At 38.6% G+C, this 27,217-nt stretch overlaps 1 protein-coding gene across 2 annotated transcripts in view; it reads right to left on the bottom strand.

Moving 5' to 3' along the window:
• Nucleotides 1–27,217, bottom strand: part of GAS7 (growth arrest specific 7) — a 280,930-nt gene that overhangs the window by 164,971 nt on the left and 88,742 nt on the right. Inside the window, exon 1 of one of the 2 annotated variants that reach the window (XM_020965899.2) lies at nucleotides 5,296–5,396. The exons of the other annotated variant lie outside the window; for it this stretch is intronic. The gene's annotated coding sequence lies outside the window, so the exon portion shown is untranslated. Of the gene's footprint in view, nucleotides 1–5,295; nucleotides 5,397–27,217 lie in introns of those variants that run through there. 2 annotated transcript variants of the gene reach the window in all.

The following is a 27,217-nucleotide window of genomic DNA, read 5'->3' as shown; positions in this document are numbered from 1 at the left end:
CCAAGAAGAAATCACTGGACGAGAGGAGAGCTTTTCAGCTCTAAAGATCTTATGAACTTCAGAGGGTGAGAGGATTTGGATTTTTCCTTCCAGGAGTTTAAGTTCAACAATAAATTAACAGCAATAAAATAACTGGAAGCAGGCTACCTGAAACAGAATGACAGACCTCCATCAGGTCAGATTCTTCACACTGGAATTAGCAATGACAGACTGATGGGCACTGTGCCCAATTGGCCCTTTTCCACATCCCCTCATGTGCCAAGGTGGGCTGAGAGTATTTGTTCATACTCACCCCCACTCAAATTATGCTATTCTACTGGAGGAATAGCTACATTGCAGTAAACTGTTAAGGCTTGGAGGGGAAGATGGCATTTGGGGAGGTCTTTTAAAGTAGATTAAGGAAGGGAGTGTTTAAAGAAGGGCATTCCTGGAAAGAAGGAAAGGTAATACAAGAGAGGCCCAGAGGCAAAAGGATAATTGGGCAGAAAAGAGATTCTATGAAGCAAGAAATCTGTCTATCAAGAAGAAAAAGAGCAGTTAACTAATGAAGAATGTGTCTGAAGAAAAGGTTAAAAGGGATTTTGATCCAATATTCACAGTGAGGTGAAATCATCTCCTAAAATAGTGGTTCTTAATTTTTTGTGTGTGTCAAGGACCTCTTTGGAAGTCTCAGTATAATGTTTTTAATTAATTGAAGGAAATTCTCAATTTGAGTGAGAGGCTGGGGAAAATAAACACGTAATTTTTCCCTTTTTCACAGACTCCTTGAAATCTATCCATGTAACCCATGTTAAGAATACAAATGTTAATTAAAAGAGAAATGGGGTGGGAGACAATAAGAACTCAAGTGCCAGGGATATAAAGTAAGGCAATAAACAAAAACCAGTCCCTCACCTTCAAGAGTGCAGTCTAATGAGGGAGACAGCATGTAAAAAATATACATAAACAAGACAGCACACACACACACAGAGGTGTGTGTGCGTGTGTGTATGATAGATGGCCAAATTATAGATAATTAAATGAGGGAAAGTTGTAGCATTAAGGGGGAATCAGGAGAGGCTTCTTACAGAAGGTGGGATTTTAAGCAGGGATGTAAAGGAATCCAGGGAAGCCAAGAAGGAAGTACAGATGAAAGGGGGAGAGAAATCAAAGAATGAGGGACAGCTGATAAAAATGCCTGAAGTAGGGAGATATAGTATGTTGTCTGCAAATAGCAAGGAGGTCAGTGTCACTGGATGTATGTGGGGGTGAGGAAGGTGTAAGAAAATGGGAAAGGTAGGAGAAGGCTGGGTTATGAAGCTTTGAACAGCAAACAGAGGATTTAACATTTATGGTATGGTGGTTATAGGAAACCACTGGAATTCATTGAGTAAGGGGTGGCCTAGCCAAACTGGCCCTTTAAGAAGATTAATTTGATGACTGAATGGAGAACGGACTGAAATAGGGAGAGACAAGGCAGTGAGACCAATCAGAAGGCTAATAGTCCATGTGTGAGGTGATAAGGACTTTCACCAGGTGGTGACAGTGTCAGAGGGAAGAAGGAAAGGATATTAAAGATATTACAGAGGTAGAATTGACAGGGAGGAGCAGTATAAGACTCATATTATATCATAAAATTCAGAGTTCAATAGGGCCATTAGCAATCATCTAGTCAAGTTTCCTCTTTTTATGGATCAGAACAAAGAGGAGCATAAAGGTTACATAGGTAATAAGTAGCAAACTCAGGATTTGAATCCTCTGACTGAAAATGTAGTGTTCTTTTCTACACACACACACACACACACACGGATAGATATAGATGTAGATAGGTATGTATATATGTATATACATAATAATATATAATTTCATTATATATTTTCAGTTTCTCAGCGAGTCTGATTATGTTTCTTAAAGACAGGTCTTCAAGTAACATGCTCAAACAGGGGAAATGGCTCTATTCAAGGGGCTTGGCTGGGTATGGTTCTCTAGGATAAAGTCTGGTAAAAGGGAGGTTATGGATCTGGGCATTTTTTTTTCTTTGAAGACTTTTGAGATCTCTATCCTCTTGGGGTTGAGATGCCTCCTGGGTGTCCCTCAAACCTTGGAATTTCCTTGTACTGGTCATTTTTCTTGGTTTGCTCACAGGGGTTTATGTTTGGGTCAAGCTCTGAAACTGAATCCTGTAGGGCAGGGTTTACCCAGTCCTAGGTATAGTTGAATAGCCTTGATTAGTTCTTCAAGGGACTTTGGGGCTCTGCTATGGGCTTCCTCATCAAGGACTTCTGGTCCTCTTCTTGCTGTAGTCTTCATCTAGAGTTCCTTCCCCATTAGTGCTGGGATCAGAAACTACTCTGGTATTGTGGGAGACTATCCTCTTTAGGCTTTATCCTTTGAGCATCTCTCAAACCAAGGTATTTCCTCATGGTATTCAGTTTTCTTTGGTTTGTTCATCTATAGGTTTATAAGTTATAGAGGAGGCTGGGGATGTACTTGGATCAAACTCCACAACTGAATGGTATGGCTAAAGAAAGCCCTCCTAGTCCTGAGTATAGAGCTTGCAAGCATTTTCATCACTCTGAAATTGAACTATTTGACTTCTGACTCACCTGCCTCTAGCCTGCTTTGTTCAGCTCCAGCGACCAATAGGTTAGAGACCAGTGCAGTCCAGACTACGTTTAAAATTCTTTTGTCAGTGGTGTAGTGGATAAAGTGCCAGGCAGGCCTGGAGTCAAGAGGACCTGAGTGAAAATCCAGCATCAGATACTAGCTGTGTGACCCTGGACAAGTCTCCTAATCTTGTTTGCCTTATTAGTTTCCTCATCTGTAAATGAAGTGGAGAAGAAAATGGCGAACCACTCCAGTATCTCTGCCAAGAAGACCCCAAATGAGGTCACAAAGATTCGGACCCAAACCACAGACTAAACAATAGCACCAGGCCAGATGAAGACTGAAAAATGATCCAACAACAACTAAGGAGTGCAGGTTCATCAGATAAGGTCGGCCTGCTGGCTTAGAAACCTCACCCTTGTTCAGAGCTTTACATGGTCTTGTTTGTTTGTGTCTCTAGCTGAGCCTACCTGCCCTATTGGGTGAGTTTGTAATTCTAGTAGGAATACCCTTGCAATGGCAGGAATCCTTTGGAGAAAATTTCAGGCTTCCTTTGAAACAGGGACCCAGAAGCAATCCTCTAGAATATATAGCACATATTATACATGGGGTGGGTGTACAAGTGTTTGAAGGAACCATGGAGAAATGAAAAGAACAGTGGATATTGAATCAGAAGAGCAATTTGAATCCCAGCTCTTTGGGCCTATGGGTAAGTCTCTTGACTTCCCTCCTTGAACATGCGAAATGGAGAGAATAACCATTACGAATCAACATTAGAGAAGATCTGTGTTCAAATCCTAGCTCTGCCACTTGCTACCTATGCAGCCATGGGCAAGTCATTTCTTGGAGAGCCAAATCTTAATTTCATGATTTGTAAAGTGAGAGGGATTGCATTAAATGGCCTTAAGGTTCTTCATGGCTCCAAATCAATCATCCTATAATCTCCTGCAGAGCATCTCCTTCATCTGCTTAAAAACAAGTGCACTGTGACTAAAAATTCTAAATATAGTTATACAGTGATAAATACAATCCATTATCTTTATCTGCTGAATGAAGAATGTTGCAGGAAGAGACCCTAAATTTTAGCATGAGCTGAATTCCAGAATGCCAAAAAAGACAACCTTTTATAGTGCTCTCTATTGCTATTCATGTCACAGTCTGCACCCCTCTCCCCCATTCCACCCCCACACACATACACAATAAAGGGATGGGTACACATGGACCCACAGCTCCATCCTCATCATGGAAATCACACATCCATGTGATGCCATTCCACAGAACCCTGCCTTACATCTTAAAGAGACTTCTTCCTGGCTTCTTGATGCCTCTGCAGTAAAGAAAATCATGAGAGGAAAAAAAAAAGCAATCAACATGCCAGAGGAAAGAAAAAACTCTCAACATTGAATGCAGGCAGAGTCAAGTCAAAGGCAATAAACACTGCCCAGCAGAGCTTTAACCACGAGTTCTAGCACTTAGGCAAGTTCAACAACACATGAGGAGAGCAGTAGAGCAGCTTTGGAAGTGGAAGCTAGGAAGTAAGGAAGTCACCTAAGGTGCAGTAAGGCCCTGAGATTCCATCTCCTTCAGGTTGCACTGGCCTTCATATTCAGAGCAACCTTTGTGTAAAAAGATCTCCAACAATACTCCCTGGTTAGATGAAACTGTGCTGGGGAAGGGTGGCTGGTCCTCTGAAAAGTCTGGTCCATTTCCTTCATGGCACAACTAATGATCTCCAGGCTCCCTAAAGGGGAGGTGGAGATGGGTCAGTGAGGGTGTTGGTCATCTCTCTCAACTCCAGGGCTCAGAGCTTTAGTAAGATAGTATCGGCTAAGTTGTAACATGGTAAAGCCTGTGGACCCTTTCTCAGAACAATGTTTTTAAATGCATAAAATAAAATGCAGAAGATTACAAAGAAAACCAATTTTATTGAAATATAATGGTCAAACGACTTTCTTTTTTTAAAAAAAAGTTCATAGACTCTAGGTTAAGAGCCCTTCTAGTACCTCTACCTGCTTAGACCCTGGAGATTCAGGGGACCATGACAATTCAATAGGGTAGAACCATGAAACATGAGGAAGTATAGCTCAATCATTTCAGAGCCCTTGTGGTGAAGCCTCAGTCACCCTCTCCTTGTTAGGGTTCTACTGATAGGCCACAAAAAGGCAACCCAACGAAACTGACTTTCCAGTTAATACAGAAGTGCAAACTCATATCCTTCTTCTTATTCCTAATTCAAGACTTCCATATAATCTCTTCTTCCCTCTGTCTCTAAATAAGTCCAATCAACAAGCATTTATTAACTTCTTACTTTGTGGTGGGCCCTATGCTAATGTGGGGCTACAAAGAAAGGCAAAAAACCCTCCCTGCTCAAAGTCCAATAGGAGCAACAACAGGGAAACTATTATTAGCCAGAAGAGAGACTTAGGCCTTTAGGAAACGTGTGTGTGTGTGTGTGTGTGTGTGTGTGTGTGTGTGTGTGTGTGTGTACTATATGCAAAGAACAGAAAAATAAATCATCCAGTCTTTTCTATGCTTATTAAAGACCTACACTGCCTAACAGTTCCCTTAATAAGGAAGGTAGCACACCCAAGGACGAAAACAACCAGCAACAAGCAGAAAGCCAACCTGTCTCAAATACCTCGACAAAAGACTATTGCCTGAACTCAAGATGAACCACCCCAGTGATGGTCCAGGCAGGTTGTGACTTACCTCAACCCCACAGTCCCTTGTCACTGAAAGCTGACATACTGGCCATTTTCCTCCAGTTTTCACATCCACTTGTTTCTTCAGGCAGCACAGCTAATTCACTGTGCAAAGCAGCATTTATATATAGAAAGTTGCAGCCACGCAGGTTAGCATTAAAATAGAGACTTGGTGTTGCTATGGCAACCAAACAAATGATATTCAAAATGAAACAGAGAAGTATTCCGCAAAGAGGAAAGCATTTCCAACTCTTTCCAACACAGCTGAGCCCACTGCCCATATGGAGTAGGTGCTGTTGTCCCTGAGTGGACCCTTGTCTTGTTTAGCTTCCTGGTTTTAGTTTCTTTCACTGCTGCCCCCAGAAAGACTAAACTTCCCCACTGCAAAGCTGAAACCCACTTCTCATCCAAAGACTAGGCTTCTTCTTCGTGTAGGAAGAAGACAAGGTTTTTTCCTTAGATACAGTCAACATTGAACAAATATTCAATAAGCATTTATTATGAATATAGCACTGAGTTAAGCACTGAGGATACAAAAGGAAAAAAAATTTTTTTAAATCGAAATGCTTGCTTTCAAGGAACCCATACTCTACTGGAAGATGAAATTCATACACAGATAACTAAATATAACAACTGTGGGTGGGGTGAGGAAGGGGTGGAAGATGGCACCCAAGTTAAGCCCTAAAGGAAGTGAAGAATTATAGGAGACAAAGGTGGAAAAAAATGATGTCTGGGCATGGGGAACAATCTGTGTGAATGTGCCATAAGTATTATTGTGCCATAAGAAATGATGATTATGAAGAATTCAGAGAAACCTGGAAAGACAAATGAACTGATGCAGAGTAAAGTAAGCAAAAAAGGAAAACAATATACCCATTGGCTACAAATCACCATAATGACCAAAGTTGGCACCTCTCTTCCTTCTCTGCAAATATGGAACACTGCATAAAATGTTAGATTTAGATGATGAATTGGTTCATTTTACTGAACTGCATTTCCCACCCACCCCTGCCTTTCTTATTCATTTTTTTTCTGTAAAAGATGGAGAGGGGAAAGAGATGTGTTTAGAAATACATTAGAAATACAGAAGGTGAAATAAAATGAATGGAGAAAGGAGAGAGAATTCTGAGTTTGGGGAAAAGCCATAAGGGACCTATGACCATAATATAGATTGTGTGAATGGGAATGGAAGTAATATGAAATAAATCTAGAAAATTAAGTTGGAGTCTTCTTAAATTCTAGGTTGAATAATTTGTATTTTATCCTAGAGGCAATAGAGAGGAGCTGAAAATTTTTGAGAGAGCAAGTATAAACGCTTCTGCTTTAGGAATACAATTCTGGCAGTTCTATAAAAGAAGGATTTGAGCCTGGAGAAATGAATTAGAATGCTAATGCAGTACTTTAGATGATAAAGGTCTGAACAAGAGTGATGGCCATATGAGGGGATTGAGGGGGTGTGAATGAGATATGCTATAGATATAGTTTCAATAAAATATCATGGTTGATGGGCTATGAGGGAGGGGATGGAAGAGTCAAGGATGAATCTTTAAAGCAAGTGAGTGAAACTAGATTGAATACTGGACTTGGGGTCGAGAACTATGTTCAAATCCTGCCAGGGACATTAATTAGTTGTGTAACCACAGGCAAGTAATTTAACCTCTCTGGAATTTAGTTTACTTATCAGTAAAATTAAGGGTTTAGACTGTAACCTTTAAGGTTTGACCTTCCAGTTCATAGCTCTCTAAACTTACAGTTCTAAATGAGGTCATGAACCTGATTAATTGGGAAAATAGTGAAGCCTTCAACAGAAATAGAGAAGATGAAGGAGAAGTATGTTTGGGGAGGGAGGTATAAATAACAAATTTTCCTTTGGCCATTTTAGATTGAAATGTATATATGGCATTCAGATGGAGATGGCTAATAGGCAGTTGGTGATACTGTATTGGAACTAAAGAGAAAGATTTGCTAGAGATTTGAATAGGTATATAGATCTGCAAGTCATTTGCAAAGAGATGATCATTGAACCACTGCAGATCACCAAGGGAAAGAGGAAAGAGAAGGGGGCACTACATGTAGTAGAAGAGAGCTGGAATGATGGTCCAGCTTTTTAAAAAAGAGGCATGGGAGAAAATGGCTTCACAGAAGTCAAGAGCATCAGAGTTTTTAAATCTCAATGTTCAAATAAGATAAGGATTGAGAAAAGGCCTTTGAATTTAGTAATTAGGAGACTGATGGTAATCCTGGAAAGAATATTTTCATTTGAGTGGTGGTATGCTTCCAAAGAAAATAATCATAGAGCAGGGAGAAGACAATAATGCATCACAATAGAATAATGGCCAGGTATCATTAGAGACTATCATTTCATATCTACCCTCTCTTTTGTGGCTGAACTTCTTGAGAAAGCCATCTAAAATCATTGTCTCCACTTCCTTTCCTCTTACTCTATTAATTCTCTGACCTGAAGCTACTTGAAACTGCTCTCTCCAAAACTACTAATGATTTCTTAATTGCCAAATCCATTAGGCTTTTCTCAGCCTCCATTTTCTTGATCTCTCTGCAGCCTTTGACACTGATCACCCTTTTTTCTTTGACCCTCTCTTCTCTATAGGTTTTCATGACACTATATCCTGGTTTTCTTTCTACGTGTCCGACTTCTCAGTCTCCTTTACTGATAATGCCCACTAACTGAGGGTGTTCTCATGCCCTCCTTCTGTCCTGGGCTCTTTTTCTCCTCCCTCTCTGCTTATTTCACTTGCTGACCTCATCAGCTCCCACAGATTCAACTTTCATCTCTCAGATCTCAGATCTACTTATCCAACCCTTACCTCTCTCCTGCCCTTCAACTGCCTACTGGACATCTTGAAGTGAATGTACCATAGACACCTTGAACTCGTTTGAAGGGATGGACAGTTTTTTATTTTGCTTTTCTCTGTACCCTAGCACTTAGCACAAAGTCTGACACATAGTAGGTGCCTAATAAATAATTACTGACTTGGAGAGCTACCATTGCTCATCATATTGGGCTTGGGAGTCTGAAGACCTGGGCTCACATCTTAGTCTTGCTGCTTTCTATCTGTCTTTACCTTGGGTGAATTCAATTCAATTTTAAGTCAATTCAACAAACATTTATTAAGTGCTAATATATGGAAATCACATCTACTCTTGGGTTATATAAAATAAAATGGAAAGGGTTGATGTTATTATGGCTGATTATATTGGTCTGTCTTTCTCATATATAAAATTTTCAGCTATAGTTATAATATCATAGATTTAAAGTTGGAAAAGACAATCTTGGAGACAATCCAGTCTAACTGCCCCATTTCACAGTTGAGGAAGCAGATTGTCCTCTACAGTAGTTTTAGCTATTAAGGGACTAACCCCAGGTAAATGACCTGGGACAGAGACATTTTAGCTACTTCTCATGGGCTTCTCAGATCTGACAAATCCTCTGTTACTTTCATCTGGAAGGCCACTAAACATCTTAGCAGGGTGGCCACAGGAAGCTGTGCTCATTCAGTATCCTTACCCCACTGATAAAAACAAAAAAAAAAAATTCCCATCACAGTAAAGTAACTGGTTATTAGAATACTCGGCCTCCAAGTACTTTTTTGCCCTATAGCAAAACCCAGAACAAAACACCAAAGTTATACAAGCAGCAAGTGGTAGTGTCAGGATTCCAACCTACGTTGTCTTATTCATTCCCTCTACTAACATCCCTCTCTTTTTCCCAACTCCCTTGAACATTCCTCAAGCCTAAATGCTCCTTTGTAATTTCCATTCATTCCTCTTAATAAAAATCACATGATCTCATGGTTGAACAGGAACTCACCCCCCGTGAACAAGAATCCAGATTCAAATAACCATCCAGCTTTTGTTTCAGGACCTGTAATGAAAAAGAACCGACTACCTCTTAAGGCAGTCCATTCCTTTCAGAAATCTAACTGTTAGGAAGGTCTTCCTTATATCAAGGCTGAATTTGCTAAATTTGCCTATCCATTATTCCTGGTGCAGCCCTCTGAGCAAAACAGAACAAGACAATATCCCTCTTCAGTGTGAGAACTCTTCAAATGCTAGAATATAGCTATTTCTGCACTCCTCCCCTTCTCTTTTCCAGCTTAAATATCCTCAGTTACTTTAACCAAAATTCATCCCTCATTCTTTGCAGCTTATATCTTCCCTCAAATAAGACACCCAAATTTAAATGCATTTTACATAGGATCCAAGGAGGGAAAAGTGAAGGATAATTATTTCGCATAGGACACTACCCCAATTCTTGATGTAATCAATGACTGAATTAGTGTTTTCCCTCTCATCTTCTGTAACATCATCCTAACAGGTCCTTTTCATGTGAACTTCTGCCTAGGTACACTTCTCCCATCCTATACTTGTGGTATTGACTTTCTGAACCTGACTGGTGCTTTACACAATTTATGCCTGTTAAATTTCATAATTCAAGACCCTACAGAAAGCCCTCACAACCAGCCTTATTTCATGTTGATAAATATTTATTAAGTGCCAGGCATTGTGCTAACCCATAGAAAGAAAAAAACAGTGACTGCCCTAAAGGAGCTTACACCCTAATGGGAGAAGACAACACACAAAAGAAAGCTGAAAGGGGGAGGATTTCCCCCACTCAGGGACATGATGGAGAAGTCCAGAAGGATTCATCCAGATGGGAAATGAAAAGATAGTTGGCCTGAAGCCCTTCCTAAAAGGAGCTTCTGAGAGGAACCCTATATCCTCCAATCAGAGAGAGGGGCCTCAGAGGCAGAAGGTTCTGAGGAGGGTTGAATTCAAGGGTTGAAAGGATGGTGAGGTTCTTGAGAAGTCCACCAGGGAGCAGATGGTGGGAAACATCCCACCATATATTTTAAATTCCAGTTAAATAGCGTAACTTGTTGCTCTCTACACATGACGTGTACTTTGTCCACTTTGCTAGCTCTGCCTAGAGATGTGCTTTTTTGCCCATCCCCTACTTTTGCCTGCTGTGTCTCTAGTCTTCCTGTCAAACCCAATTAAAAAAACAAAAGAAAACAAAACAAAAACAAACAAAAGAGCTTCAAAAAGATTCTTTCCAGTGAGTAAATGAGCTTTTTCTTCTTGGATCTCATGTAGCACCTTAATTTAGTATTTGATGTTGATAATTATTTCTGTATTCCCTACCTCTGTGCCACACTGGGGGCAGTGACATTTTCTTCTCTAAAATTTCAGTTCAGTAAGCATTTATTAAACACCTTTATGTGCTAGGCATTGTGCTAAGTACAAGAGGTACAAAAGCAAAAATGGAAACATTTCTTACTCTCAAAGAAATTAAGTATTCTGCACATAGTAGGTTGATTTCAATTTGCTGAACTGAACCAAATAAGATGTCAAGGAAAAGATGAAAAAAGAAATGGTCAAGGAACACTATGGAATTATGCAAAAAAAGTGGCTGAAGTGACAATAACCTTTGACTCATTTATTTCACTACTGGGCTTAAATCCCAAAGAGATTATTACTAAGAAGAAAGTCCCCATATACATTAAAATATTTATAGCAGCACTTTTTGTAGTAGCAAAGAACTGGAAACAAAAGTAGCTGCTCATCCTTGGGAAAGGGAATAGTATTGTGCTGTAAAAAACAAGGAATAAAAAAGAGAGGAATGGAAAGGTTTACATGATTTAATGCAAAGTGAAGTAAGCAGAACCAAGAAATTATGACTAGAGCAATGTAAATGAAAAGAAGAACTACCACAAAAATCAAGTGAATGTTATAGAATTACAAAGAGAGAACATGACCCCAAAGAGAAGATATCAAAAGACACCGCCATCCTCTCCTTTGCAGAACTGGAAGGTCCATGGATGTGGGACACTGCATATATTTTCAGATTTTAACATATTGATTGGTTTTGCTGAAACTTCCCTCTTCTTTCTCTTTTTTCTAAAAAGTATCATATTATTTATCATATGGAATAATTCTGAGGGGGTGAGGAGAATGGGAGAAATCCTGGTAATGAAAAAAAGTTATCAATAAAAACCAAAATTAAAATATGGGGTTAAACTTTCCAATTAAATTTGAACCATATACAGCCTCCACTTAACCCATAGAAAGCACAACTTCCTTCTTATTAAAAAAAATAACTACAAAGATGCTTTTGCATGACATCTGAATCCCAAAGAGTTTCCCCAAAGGCACACAGACACATGGAGATGATGGATTAGGGGTTAGTGATCAGGACCATAAATAAACAGATTTACTATTTGAGAGCTAAATCCCTAAAGAAAATTCAGAAGGCTTTGCTTTAATCAAAGACTTTTGGAAAGGATCATATATTCACCATTCCTCTAACACAGACAGGGTTCTTCTACTGTGACAAGTCCTCATCTCCAGACAGACCTCCCAGAAAGACTATTTGGGGCTGGTGTTATATGCCATCCATCATTATATCAATTTCTGCTTTGCTTGGCTTTTTAGCATCATTATATTGTTTTACAATTCAACTGATGATACTTCAATTTATTTTCTAGTTATATACAAATGTATACAGGCACCAACAGGATTACTGATTCAAAAATGGAAAAGTACCACTTCTGTGGCACAGTATTAGACAGAGGTAGCAAAAGTAACCTTCCTTCCTAACTGCCCCCTCTACCTTTTTAATTCAATTGACTAGCTTCTCTCAGACTATCAGTTTACCCTACACTATAACTGAGTACCTCTTTGTGGCCTGAGACAGATTGGACTTTTCTAGGTTTGCTTTTGGGATTATCTTGCTACCTTCAAATGGCAAAATTAACCAGTATTCTCTTCTGGCTATGAAAAATCTTCATTGAGCTTCTAGAAATCATGAGGATACCCAGAAAGACCGAACTATTGATGTACTTTTCTCATTTTTGTAGTGTTAACTTTTTGTTTTATTATATACAGGACATTATTCACATATTGTCCCAAGATTATATTTGCATGGGTAAATGCATAGAAATTTGAGTAAAATATATGTATGTACATATACATTATTGTTGTTTGTCCTTCATTTTCGAAGAGGACCAAGGATATCACAGGTGATGTCTTGACTCGTGTGAATCAGATGTAAGTGAGGCAGAGTTGTACTAAGTAGTCAACCTCACTCTCTCTTCCTGGGTCACTGAAGTCCAATGGCAAGATAAAAGTTAGGAAAACTGGGATGCAATGTCTGACCAAGCTCTAAGCACTCCACAGCACCTGCTTCAGCTCCCTTTATGGCCTTCGGAAAAAACTGTTTTCATCCACCCATTCTGCCCGGGGAAGTCTTACCATGCTTGGCATAGAAATCCCCTTAACTCACCAACAGGTTTGTGAATGATTGATTACCCTCAACCTGGTTTAGCCCATCTGCTAAGACAGTTTACCTGGGTGTAGCTGCTGTGCATGCTACAGCTTCTTGGAGCCATAGGTAAGAATTTAGTGCTAGGTGGGCACCAAAAGTGTGTGAGCAGCCTGAAAAGGGCTCAGCAAGCTCTCACACTAGAGGTGCCCATCCTCTCTGAATACCCATACACATATAAAATTTTGTGTGTATGCATATAAATAAAATATTAATTGCCAATACTATACTTTGTTGGTATGCACTTGCTAAGACTCTTAGTCTTTGAGATGGTTATGGCGTCTTTTCACATGCAGATTGACTATTGTTGGCCATAATTGTCCCATCTCTATCATAAGCTGTGGCATCTCATGCCATTCCAATGTAATCTATGAATAAATTGGGTCCCAGCTCCTGATAGAACATGACAGAGTATCTTTGCCTTGGGGAATTCTCTTAATAATTGCTATAATTCACCCCAAGTTTCTCTGAGAATATCAGAATTTAGTGAGTGTCTATCTTAGGATCCTGTGCTTTCTAGCAAGCATAAGACTAACAGGCCATTGGATAGAGCAAAGGTTTAATTTAATCTCACCAAAACTATGTAGAATGGCTGAACAAAGCCCTTACAGAATCAGGAAAGTTCCCCTCCATCTTTACAGGGGTTAACAAGCAATCTTCCCTCTGGACCTACATGGCTCACGGTAGCAGAGAAGATTTAGTTCCACATTGTTCTTCAATGAATGTGGTACCTTATTGTGCTGGTCTTTCTTACCCTTGGGGCTACACGAATGGTGTGGCCTATTGGCTTCTCCTTGGGTCTGAGAAAAGCTAGGCATCTCTCTTCTCTCCCACATTCTCTCATTGAGGCTCTGAATCTCTTTTTTCTCTCCCTCATCTTTCCTTTCATGTCTCCATCTGGCACCAGCCTCCTAGAAACACATGGTACCCTTCAGAGGCTGCACAAACATCTGAGATGTGCAGCCTTAAGTCTACATGTCTTCTTTCAGTGTGCATCTCTTATGTATTTCTCTGTGGTGAGTACTCAGTTTCGTGTCTTTGGGCTGCATTTCCCTTGTCTGTAAAACAAGGAGCTTGAACCATATTATCCTTAAATCCTACAAAGACCCCCTCCCCCTCCCCCCAAAAAAAGCCATACCCAACAGCAAGCTCAATTATGTTAGTTCTATCACTAATGTTGTATCAACTCAGTGATCCAAATTGCTGCTGTCTTGGTTCATACTCTTTCCAGGGAATTTTTACCTTGTTCAAGAGATAGTAGAAGGAAAAAAGGCTTACTTGACACAAACAAACCCCATAATTATCTGAGGCTCCAAACTCCTTTCTTTTGCCTTGGTTGGTACTCTCTACATGATTAAAGACAGCCGAATATGGCAAGCTGTGTAGGCATCTGAACCTCAGTCTTCTAAGCAGAAAAAGTGGACAGAGTAGATTGATTCATTAAAAAATTATTCATAAAAGATCACATTTCTCTGGGTATGTTCACTAATAAACATTTCATTCAGCAGAGGAAAATTCTTTTAAAGGCAGACAAAGTATCTCCAATGCATACATCAAAATTACAGAAGATTTCTTGAAAGATATAATGGAAAATTTGTTAAAAGACCTTCTGATTACTGGTTCACCAGAGGAACCAATTCAATTCTACACTGTCTTCTTGTCTTGAATGGTTATCCCCTTTATCACCAATTACAACCTGCCAAGTCTCAGCTTTGGATCACTGCCACCATTCCGTGACACCATTCTCTGCTCCAACACACATGCTGCTGAATGAAGGTAGAGAAAATCATGCAGCCTTTCTGACTTGGTCCACTAAAAATTAATGTCACACAACCTCACCTATGTCCTTACTGTTGCTAGGCAATTCTTCTATACCTGCCTTAACTCATTATCCCATTCTCCACAGCAGCTCTTCCAATTCTTTTCATCCTTCCTCAAACTTCTTATGGCTCTCCCTCCCCCCAAACCTCTCAGCTAATAACCTTTCCTCATTTTTTTTTTTGCTTTTTGATGAGGCAATTTCGGTTTAGTGACTTGCCCAGGGTCACACAACCAGTAAGTGCTATGTGTCTGAGGTCAGATTTGAACTCAGGTCCTCCTGACTCCAGGGCCAGTACTCTATCCACTGCTCCACCTAGCTGCCCCCTTTCCTAGTATTTTACAGGAAAAAAAATGATGCCATTAGCTGTGACTCCCTCTGTCTCCTCTTCTTCATCCATCACTCAGATGCTTTCTACCAGTATCTCCTCCTTCACTCCTATCTCACAAAATGAGACTAATCCTGTTCAAGCAATTCCACTTCACCCTGTCTCCTCCAGCAGATTGCCCCTTCTACTCTCTTATTTTCAATCTTTCTCTAACTACTAGCTGATTCCCTACTACCTACAAGCATGCCTATGTCTCCCCCATCCCGAAAAAACTCTTATTTTATCCTTCCATTTCTGCTATCATCCTATATCTTCTGGTCTTTGTGGCTAAACTCCTTACAAAGGCCATCTACAACAGTTGCCTCCACTTTCTTTCCTCTCACTCTCTTCTTAACCCCTAACAATCTGACTTACAACTTCATCATCCCACTGAACACTACCAGTTATCTGTAAAGTCACCAGGAATCCTTTAGTTGCCAAATCTACTGGTCATTCCTACATTCTTATTCTTCAAGACCTCTCTGTAACCTTTGACACACGTGATCACTCTCTCCCCTTGATACTCTCCTCTCTCTATGTTTTTGGGACACCACTTTTTCCTGGTTCTCATTCTACCTATCTGACTGCTATTTTTCAGTCTCCTTGGCTGAATCCTCATCCAGATCACACCCTCTAACCATATGTATTCTTCAGGGTTCTGTCTTGGGCCCTTTTCTCTTCTCTCTCTATTCTACTTTACTTAGTGATCTCAACAGCTCTCATGGATTTAATTGCCATCTCTTTACTGACTGATTCTCAAATCTACCTATCTCGCCCCAATCTCTCTGCTGACCCCCAATCTCACATTTCCAACTCCCTGTCAGTTATCTTGAACTAAAAAGTCCACTAGACATTTTAAACTCAATATATCTGAAACAAAATTATCTTTTCTCCTAAATCCTCTGCTTCTCCTATATCCCCTATTACAGTTGAGGGCAATCCAGGAGTCATCCTGGTCTCCTCACTATCTCTTAATCCCCATGGCCAATCTCTGGCCAAAGTCTATTGATTTCACCTTTGTAAAACCTTTCCCAGATGTCCCTTTCTCTCCTCTGACACTAGTACAGGCCCTCGTTACCTCACACTAGGATCATTGCAATTTGGTTGCTGGTGAATCTGCCTGTCTCAGGTCTCTCCCCACTCCAATCCATCCTCCATTCAGCCACTAAAGTGATTTTCCTAAAGGGCAGGTTTCCTACTATTCCTACTATTCAATAAACTCCAGTGGCCCCCTATCACCTCTGGGATCAAATACAAAAGCCTAGCATTCAAAACCCTTCATAATCTAGCCTCCTCCTGCCTTCCCAGTTTTCTTACACCTTATTCTGTCCTCTCCCTACCCAATACTTTTTGACTCTGGCTTCCTGGCTGTTCTTACCGACAAGATACATCCCTCAGCTCTGAGCATTTTCCTGGCTGTCTCGTGTCAGGGATGCTGTCACTCCTGAACTCTTGCTGACTCACTTCCCTGGCAACCTTTAAGTCTCAACTAAAATCCCATATTTTGCAGGCAGCCTTTCCTAACCTCTTAATTTTGGTGTTTCCTGTTATTTCCTACTTATCCTATATGTAACTTGTTTGTATATATTTGTTTGCATGTTGTCTCCTCTCTTAGGCTGTGAACTCCTTGAGGTCAGGGAGTAGCGTTTGTCTCCTTTTGAAACCCTAGTGATTAGTACAGTCCCTGGTACATGGTAGACACTTAATAAATGTCTACTAGTTGATTTATGGATTGATATTTATATCAAGCTAGATCTATAATAATTAGACCATACTTGACAGAGATGACATTAAAGATATCCAGAACAGAGCACTAATTGAATTAATCAATCAACAAACATTTATTGTGTTTCCACTATACGTATGCCAGGAACTGTGCTAGGTCCTAGAGATACAGAGACAAAAATGAAAAAGTCTTTATCTTCAAGGAACTTAAATTCCTTCAGAGGAGAGTATATATAAAGTTAAGACACAAAATAAATACAAAAATATTTTGAGGAAAAGGGTGGTAGCACTTGAAGGGTTGAAGCAGCTAAGTGCTGGACTTGGGGTCAGGAAGACCTGTGTTCAAATCCTGCCTCATATACTTGTTTAGTTGTGTGACATGGGGTAAGTCACTTAAACTTTCTTATCCTCAGTTCCTTATCTGACCTTACAGGGTTATTATCAGGATCAAATGAGATAATATATGTAAAGCACTTTACAAATCTTAAAAGTATTATACAAATTCTACTATTATTTTCATGCTAAAAAAATGAAGATACTTCTGTATTTTGAAGGAAAGTAGGGTTGTTGGGGGGACTAAAGTTAGAAATCACTGTATTACAAGCATAGGGGACAGATAGTCAAAAGCATGGAGATAGAAAATGGAGTGTCCTGTATGAGGAACAGTAAGAAAGACAGCTTGAGAGAAGGGGAGTAATGTGTAATAAGACTGGAAAGGTAAATTGGGGTCAAGTTGTAAAGGGCTTCAAATGTCAAACAGGAATTCTTAGAGGTGATAGGGAGCCATTAGATTTTATTAAGCAGGAGAGTGACCTATGCTTTAGGAAAATCACTTTGGCAATGTGGTGCAAAGATGTCAAACATCTGGCTGCATGAAACACTGTAATCTAACCAGATGGAATGTAATTAGGAAATGTTTTGCAAAATAAAAATACAATAAAACATAGATAATATTAATATGTGTCTTTCTCAGTCAGAATTTCCCCACATTTCTGTTTGAGATTGAAGCCACCAGTATAGAGAGAGGATAGCCTGGAGTGAGGGAAGACTTATGGTAGGGAGAAAAATTAGGCTATTGCCAATAGTTGAGAAAAGAGGTGGTAAGGATCTGAAGGAGGGTGGTAGAGCTGTTGGGAATATGGGGACAAATGTGGCATCTGATTGCATGTGTAGGCTGAATAAGCATGGAGTTAATGATGCCTCTCAGATTGCAAACTTGAGTGACCAAAAGGATGGTGATCCTCTATACAAAAATAGAGACATGTGGAAGACGGGTGAGTTTAGGAATAAAGATAATGAGTGATGTTTTGGACATGTTACGTTTGAGCTGTCTCTAAGCTATCAAGCTCAAAATGTCCAATAGGCAGTCAGTAATATAGAGCTGTACCACCGTACACAAACAAGAGCTCTACGTATAAATCTGTGCATCTATAGTGTCTACATAAAGATAACTTCATAGTAGTAGTCAATGAAGTCACCAAGTAAGAAAATTCAGAAAAAAAAGAAGGCACACAGTCTTGGGGTAAATCTATAGTTTGTGGGTAGTAGATGATGATTCAGCAAAAAATACTGAAAAAGATTGGTCAGAGAGAGAAGAGAATGGCATGAGAGCAAAGTCTCTACTTACACCTAACCACCCTAATCCAGGGTCTCATCACCTTTCACCGGAAATACTACAGTAGTCTCTAATTGGTCTCTTTACATTCAGTCTCTATCGTCTCCAGTCTGTATTCTACATAATACTCATATTGATATTCTTAAAAGTCCAGGCTCGGCTCAAAAGACTTCAATGGTTTCTTGTTGCTTCTAAGACAAATCAAAAACTGTCTGGCATTTAAAGTTCTTTATGAGCTGCTCCAATCTATATATATTTTTAGACTTGTTACACATTCTTCTTCATGTATTTAACATTCCAGCCAAACTGGTCTACTTGCTCTTACCCAAACATAACATTCCATCTCCCATCTTTGTCCTTCCATCAATGTTCCCCTTCACCAGCCCTCAAATTCCTTTGTGTTTATCTGGTTTTTTGTATATACTGATCTGTGTACTTGTCAATTCCGACTATAAGGTTCTTGAGAGCAAAGACAGGGTTTTTCTGATTAGGCTGTTTTTTCAACTTTCTTTGTATCCTCAGCACTTAGCACAGTAGTTAGCATATAAGAAGTGTTTAATAAATGTTTGTTGATTAGTAGACTTAAGCAATACCCACACTTTAATTCTCATTCTTTCTACTCATTCTAAGGATTCCAGTGACTTCAAAGAATCAAACAATATTCCTTAATGAATTTTTAGAGGAATAATTTATATCAGAAGACCTAGAACTACCTGCATTAAGACTACTAAGTGTGGCTCATTTATTTTAAGAGAAAATAGGTTTTAGCCCATCATCCAAGCTTCCTGACCCTAGAAATAAGTGATAGCTGGGTACTTTACCTAATCAAACACATCCCTCTACCGGAAAAAATGAACAGCACTCTCATTCTTGGGGCAGTGAGAAGGGGATGACAGAGCAGAGGACACTATTTCCCCATACGACCACATTTCCTTTATTTCTGCAATAGTATGTGATTCACCCTCTCACATGGGTGTGGGTTATTGCTACAAAAGGTCCTGTCATATTTCTGTGACCATTCCCATTTCTCTTTTGTATTGCCCAGATTCAGACAGTATTCACTGCTCTAGAGTACACATTAGTTACATAAACAATGAAAGCCCAAAGGCACTTTTGACACATGGTTTTCAAATGCAAAGCAGCAGAAACATCAGAAGTATTCCTAAGTCACTCCCTTTTGAGGTCTCACTAAACAATTCCATAGTTTCTTGGGATCACAGGCTGTGTGTTAGGTATGGTTTTAGTCTTCGATATTTGGGATTTTTGTAGTAAAAGCTACTGCAAAGGAAATACTACTGTAATGAAGCATCCTAGATAGACAAGTGAAGAATACCTGAAAAAAAGTGTATATTGATACAATGGAATATTATTGTACAATAAGAAAATGCAAACATGAAGAATTCGGAGAAACATGAGATTTCTATGATTTGATGCAAATTGAAACAAATAAGAGCCCAAAAAGGAAAATGAGTGACTACAGCAATTTAAATGCAAAGATCACTAAAAGGAAGCCATACTGTGAGCAGCTAAAAAACTAATAATTGTCTTGGAAAAACATAATAAAGCATGTCTCCTTCCTTTGAGTAGAAAGGTGATTCAGTTCTATCATGGTCAGCTGCTAAATGTCGAACAAACATTTGTTAAAAAAAAAAAGCAGGTACTCACAGTTTTAAGTTTGATCTGCTCTATTAACATCATCTCCATCACTTTCTTGATGCTGGACAATCAACAACAATAAATCCAGCCCTGGTTTTTTAGCATTTGCTTTTTTTCTGAGGTGCAAATGTCCATACCGAAAATTTAACAATTCTCTCACTGGTTTGAGCCAATTCTAGCACAATCCTGACATGGTTCTTTCATGATTGGTTGTTGTCCAGTGATTGATGGAGGGACTGGGAGATAGAGATTTATTGGATGGTTAGCTTTCTATGTGGTCAGAAATACTGAGTTGTGAAATAAGTCCATTCCTTTTACACTTTTTCTCTCAGGCTTCCTGCCTAGAGTGCAGTGAGAAGTAGAAGGAGGGGAGGTGTATTTCCCTATGGGGTCAAACTGTCTCTACATATCCAGGGTGCAGAAAGTTTCCGAACTTTCAATTCCTAGCTGCCTTTTCTGCCTTTCTAATTCCAGAGATCAAAGGCTAGAAATTCTGAAAATGGAGGCTTCTATCATGGGGATTACCCTATGACTGTTCCTGAAGCCAGGCAACAGCTTTCCAGTGTGAGGTTTCTTTAACAGCATACTTCTTAGAGGGGAAGAAGGATACTGCATCTTGAAGAGCAAAGGCATGCCATGAAGGGCTGAGACTTTGCCACGCCTCCACGATACTGTTGTAGTATCATTGATACTGTTGTAGTACCACCAATGGTACAAGTCTAAGGTAACAGTTGAGTAGATAGTTTTTCTTCAGTAAAAGGTATCTTCTTCAAGAGTCTAATGAGAGTAATGGACTCAGCATCCATAGAGAGCTGGCTCTGGAGCTTGTAAGACCTAGATTAAAGTTCACCTCTGAAATATACTGCCTTGTGACCACGAGCAAGATATAAGCCACATCTAAACTTCTAGAGTTTCCTCTGGATTTATACTGAGACGGAAATAATCAAAGTAAGAAAATGGTTCCTCTGGGGTTTAAGCTCCACCCAGGATCAAACTCCATTGTTTTGGGCTCAGAGACCCTTCAGTGGTCCCCTCAAAGCCTGGTATGATATTACTCAAGGTTCAGCTCAGATGTTATCTCCTCTTACCTTTCCTGATCCCCAATTATCAGTGCTCTCTTCTCTCCAGATATCCCAAGAACATTTTTGTCTTATCTTTCCTTTACCCTCTTTACTCCCTGGCTGTATTTTACTTTTCTCTGTCCACATTGTATGCCTCTTGGTAGAATGCAAGTCCTTGAGCGCAGGTCATTTTTTTTCTTTGTATCTGACGCCTCTACCAATATCTTATACATAAAGGGGGCTTAATACATATTCGCTGCATTAAATTTATAACTATGACTAAAAAAATAATTTTTAAATTATTAAGGGATGGAGGAGAACCTAAAAGGTAAAACTGATCATTTTGACTGCACAGAATTAAAAGGCTTTTTCCATAAACAAATTCAATGAAGCTGGGATAAGAAGGGAAACCATTGATTAGAAAAAAAAAATTATTTGACTCAAGTATCTCCCACAAGAAACTTGTAGGAGATTGATATAAATATATAAAGATAAGTCTTTATCCAATCGATAAGTGATATGATCAAACAGTCCTCAAAGAAAAACTTTTAGGCAACTTCCAGGTCATGTAACTAACAAGATGGAAAACTAGATTTTTTTTCTTCTGATTTTTACCCATCACTCAAAACTCCCCCAAATGAGAATTATCACTAAGAGGTAATTGCAGCTATTTCCAAAGGCTAAGCTATAAGAACCCTGACAAGTTAATAACTGATGAGTTAACAGCACAGAAGGCTAACTGATACCAAGTTCACTCACCAATCCCTCCTGCACTAGCACACATGCTAGGAGAGCACAATAGGATCCTCTGAAATCCACTTAGCAATTCCCTTACTGTTACCGTCTCATCCTTACACACATCCCCATGAACCTCTTCTCACCCTATCATTCAGTGGCAACAAGCAATAAAACGCAGCTCTGCCCACCTGACCTCTGTATGGAGAAGGTAAAGGGATAGAAAATCCAAAATGTATTCTGCTTTGAGTGGCAGCACACTTCACTGAAGCTCTGCTATGCCAGAGAACTAAAAAATGGAGGGAATTAGGAGGGTACCAGTTTATATCTAGTTATAGAATCCAGAAGGAAAGGGGACTGGCATCCAGCTGGGGCCAGTTCCATAATCAAAGAAATTATTTGGGGCAGGGACTGAGGCTGGTGAAAAGTGAATTCTCAACTGTTGGAGAAGGCTGAGACAGCTTTGTCCAGCACTTGTGGGATATGACATCAAAGAAGAAGGAGTAAAAAAATGAACAATGGGAGAATAGGAGGAAAAGGACTAAAATTACCACAGATCTCAGAAGGTAGAAAGCTCATTAAAAAACTTTGAGCCACAAGCAGATAAATCAACACGGAAGATATTAATAACAGAAGGGAAGACATCCTCGAAGTCCAAACATCTCTGAATAAATATTTCAAGAAAAAGAAAATAAACCAACACCTGATAAGCCGGCCAGAGAACTCTGTGGGTTCCCAAAAGAGCATGAAACCACAACAGGATGCAATCAAATGGTTCAAGAAAGAAATAAAAATCACAAAAGCTCAATTTATGGCCTGCAAAATAGAAATAATTGGCAGGTTAGAAAAACTTGCATCCAAAGTGAAGAATTGGTCCAAAGAATCAAAAAAGAGAACAGCTAATCGGGAATATAAATACATTGAAGTGAAGGAAAATCTGGAAGAAGTAGAAAGTAATAACATTAGTTATTATGGATTATTACTAGCTATTCTTGGAAGAAAAGACATAGAAAGTAATAACATTTAGTCAGCCAGTCAATTATATTAATTAAATGCCTCCCACATACCAGTCACTGTGTTAAGTACAAAAGATATAAATACAAAAAAGAAAGACAGTCCTTGTTTTCAAAAAGTTTACAATCTCATAAGGGAACACAACACAACACAATACACACACACACAAGCTGAAAATGGAGGTGAAGGTACCCATTGTTAGGGCTTGACAGAGAAGTCCAAAAGAATGCATCTGGGTGAGAAATGAAGATATGGCATGGGTGTTTTCCTTAAATAGAGGTTTTGAGAAAAGCTCTTTCTTCTATCCACTCTACAATCAGAGGGGCAGAGGGCCTTGGTGAGGTATGATTACCAAGGGTGACAAAATCTTACAGAATGATGAGACTCTTGGAGGCATGATGGAGAAAACATCCTGAAGACAGGATGCATAGACACAATTTAAAGATCATTGGTCTCCCAAAAATATAAGAGGAAATTTTTTAAAAAAGCATTTTAATGCAACAAATAATACAAGAAAATTTCCCAGAACTTCTGAACACAGAAAATAAAATACTAATATGATCTTGAAAAGCAAAGAAATTCAAGTTGCCACCCAAGGTGACACATATCATATAAACTTGATCATGGTGTGTCAATTAATGTCAATTAATCATTAATGAAAAATGATGGACGTTCAATAAGAGAAGCATTGGAAGCATTCCTACCAAAAACAAACCACATATGAGCAAATTATTTGCTTTGTCAACAACTCAGGCAATATAAACATGAGAAAGGTAAAAAAATGGAAACCCAATAAGAACCTCAGAAAAAAAATAGGAAAAAGAAAAATAATTAGTAGGAGACAGACAGCTAAACTTAAAAACAATATTAGCAACAAATGAACAAAGAGATCACTAAGAGATTTCTTTCTTAAAATACACAAGACAATAAAGGTGAGAGGAGAATTAAATAGAATGATGGTGAAGAAATAGGTCTCAAACACCACTGACTACACTGTAGGATGGGAAGGTGAATAAAAGGAGAGAGGTGGAGGATACAGAAAAATGTGTGATGTATCCTAATCAAGTTAATGGTAAACAATACAAATACAAAGGAAAAATAATTCTGGTAGTGTCTTAGAAAAGGCCTATGAAATAATGAGCAAAAATGGCAAAGAGAGGAATTGAAAAATGGGGGGGGGGGAATAAGACAACCTCAACTCAGTGGAGGGAGATCTTATTGGATAATACTTCCATGTAAGGGAGACAAATATTCTGTAATTGGAAATGAGGACCTTACAATGGTTATAACCTGCAAGGATCTGTTGCTCAGAGAAACCTCTACCTCTAAGAGAATATGGTGTCTCCATGGACAACAATCTGCCTCAGATTAAGGGAAATAGGAAGCCCTGGTGGCACCCAGAATCCAGATGGTGGGAGGGATCTCCCAGAAAAGAGATTTCATCAAAAATGCGAAATGACCATGGGGAAGGGAAGAGGTAGTAACGAATTGTGCAATTAATTGCACATGAAAATTTCTACCATGGGGCAATAATTCTATCCCTTCTATTACCTACAGGAACTGATATTTCAAAGTGGAAAAAAAAAGGTGGGGGGGAGAGGAGGGAGTATACAGTAAAATCTACAAGGTAATAACACAAAAACTGTTTAGATAAGGGAACTCAGAATCAATACCTTAAAAAACTTAAATTTCCATGAGGAACAGAGAACAGAGACCAAAAAAGAATAACAAAGTATAAGGACCATGAATCAAAGGGTAAAAGTTTAGACTAGAGAGAAATGGAAGAGAATTAATAAAAAGAATGAGGTAAAGAAATCCTTTTAAGAAAAAGGCAAAGAATAGAAAAAACAAAAATTGAAAGGTAATTTTACTTAATTAAGAGGGGAAAAAGTGGGTAGAAATTAGATAGCTAGGTAAAAGAAGACAATAAAGAATTTGTTTTTCAGGCAAATCTCCCAGACTAGGGCAAGGGGTGATAAGTGGGAAGTCGGAGGCATCAGGGTGAAAGAAAGCTTGTGGGAACAGAAAAAAATAAAGAGGCAAAGTTCTGTCTTTACAAAGGAAAAGGATCAAAAAAAATTCTAATTCAGAAAAAGACAGCATTAACAATACATGGAGTTAAATATAAACCTAACTAATAATTTTAAATATGAATCAAAAATAAGTTGAAGATTTAATATAATCAAAAGATGAAATTTTTTAAAATCAAAGAGAATCAAATTGGAAAACAACATGCTACAAGCTGTTGCTTACAAGAAATATATTTTGAAAACAAAGACATACACAGGACAAATATGAGGAACTGGAACAAAATTACTACACATCAGGTGAATCAAAAAAAAAGCGGGAGTTGCAATCATTCCATCACACAAAACAAACATATTCACAACAGAAGTAGAAATAAATAAGGAAACCACGTATGATGAAAATAATCACAGACAACAAATCAATATTAATATTAAACTTATATGCTCCAAAGACCTTAACATCTGAATTAATAAAGGAAAAGTTAAATGAATTAATAAATGAAAAATTAAATTAATTGCTAGAAGACATAGACAATAATAGCAGGAAATTTTAATGTCCCTCTCTCAGTTTTAGACAAATCTAAAAGAGAGATAGATAAAAGTGAAAATACAGAATTGAACAAATTGCTGGGTATGATGAGTCAACATAAGAAAAAGTAGGAATGAAGGGAAGCCTAATAGTATCAGATCACAAACTATATTTCATAACCTTGCCCCCTCCTATCTTTCTTGACTTCTTGTATATTATTCCCCTCCATATATCCTTCAATCTAGTCACAGTGGTCCTCGATATTTTACAAACAAGACACTCCATCTTTCTCTTGATTCCTAGCGTCTTCTCTAGCTGCCCCTTATGTCTAGAATGTTCTCTCTTCTTATGCCTTCCTCCTGGCTTCCCTGGCTTCTTTTAAATCCCAACTAAAATCCCATCTTTTATGGGAAGCATTTCTTAACCCACCTTAATTGTAGTGCCTTCCTTGTTTTTAATTATTTCCTATTTATCCTGTATAACTTGTTCATACATATTTGTTTGCTTTTTGTCTCTTCCATTTGGTTGAGAGCTCCTTGAGGGCAGGAACTATCTTCTGCCTCCTTTTGTATCCCCAGCAATTGACACCAGGCCTGGCACAGAGTAGGTGCTTAATAAAAGTTTACTGACTGACAAAGCAGTAAATATCAAAACAATTTAACATTGGGTCAAAAATAGATTAATCAGTGGACAGATTTGGTACACAATACAGAGAAGCAAGCAAATCTTGTAGTTAAGATTCAATAAACACAAAGACCCCAGTTACTGGGATGAGGACTCACTATTAGATAAAAGATGCTAGGAAAATTGGATAGCAGTGTGGAAGAATTAGACTTGGATCAACACTTCACACCTTATATCAAGGTACAAGGTCCAAATGGATGCATTAACCATATACAAAAGCTCATATCACAAACAAAGTAGAGACGTATAGGGGGGAAAATTATGTGCCAGATTTACAGATAGAAAAGTTCGTGCCCAAATAAGGGAGTGAGGGAGAATCACAGAAGATAAAATGGATAATTTTGATTATATAAGGTAGAAAGGGTTTGCACAAGTAAAACCAATAAAGCTAAGATTAAAAGGGAAACAACTAGGGGGAAAGTCTGTAAAGTAAGTTTCTGATAAAAGTTTTTCAAGGTAAATAAAGAACTGATCCAAATGTATAAGAATAAAATCCATTCTCCAATTGATAAATGATCTAAGAATACGAATGGGTAATTCTCAAGGAAAGAAACTCAGACTGTCTTTATCCATATGAAAAACTGCTCCAAATTACTGCTAATTAGAGAAGTGGAAATTAAAGCAATTCAGACTTCATCTCATATCCATCAGAGTGACAAAGATGACAAAAAAAAAAGGAAAATGTTGGAAGGGCTACAGGAAAATAGAAACATTGATGCATTGTTGATGGACCTGTGAATAGATACAATGACTAGGCAGAACTGTTCTGAAAAGCAGTACATTTGTCCCAGCTAATCCATTTCTAGGCCTATACCCAAGAGATCAAAGAATTAGGGAAAAGTCCTATATGTACCAATTTGTTGTGGCAAAAGCTAGAAACTAAAGGGATGACCATCAATTGGGGAATGGCTGAAGAAGTTGTGGCATATGAATGTAATCCAATTTAATTGTCCTGTAAAAATTGAGGAAATAGATGACTTGAAAGAGATATCGAAAATCTAGCACAAATTAACATGAGTGAACAGAAGTATAAGAACAATTCATACTATGTTATAAAAGTTATTACAAGCTATATTTGTATTTAAAATTATATTTATTATAAAAATTTAAACAACATATACTATATTATGAAATTTCCAAGGCTTGTGTAAGCTGATGGAATATTAACATGAGAAGAACCTGGAGAACAAACAATGTAAAAACAAACTTTGAAAATTTCAGTAACTCTGATCAATGCAATACAATCTACAATTACAGAGAACAGATGATGAAGCATGCTATCCACCTCCTGATAGAGAGGCCATGGATTCCAGGGTATGGTTGTTGTTCTGTCATTTTTCAGTTGTGTCTGACTC

The sequence above is a fragment of the Phascolarctos cinereus genome, unplaced genomic scaffold (genome assembly GCF_003287225.1).
Source record: "Phascolarctos cinereus isolate Bilbo 61053 unplaced genomic scaffold, phaCin_HiC Scaffold_5;HRSCAF=322, whole genome shotgun sequence".
Lineage (NCBI taxonomy): Eukaryota > Metazoa > Chordata > Mammalia > Diprotodontia > Phascolarctidae > Phascolarctos > Phascolarctos cinereus.
Note: the sequence above shows the minus strand (reverse complement) of the source record. Positions and strands in the feature narration are given on the sequence as shown.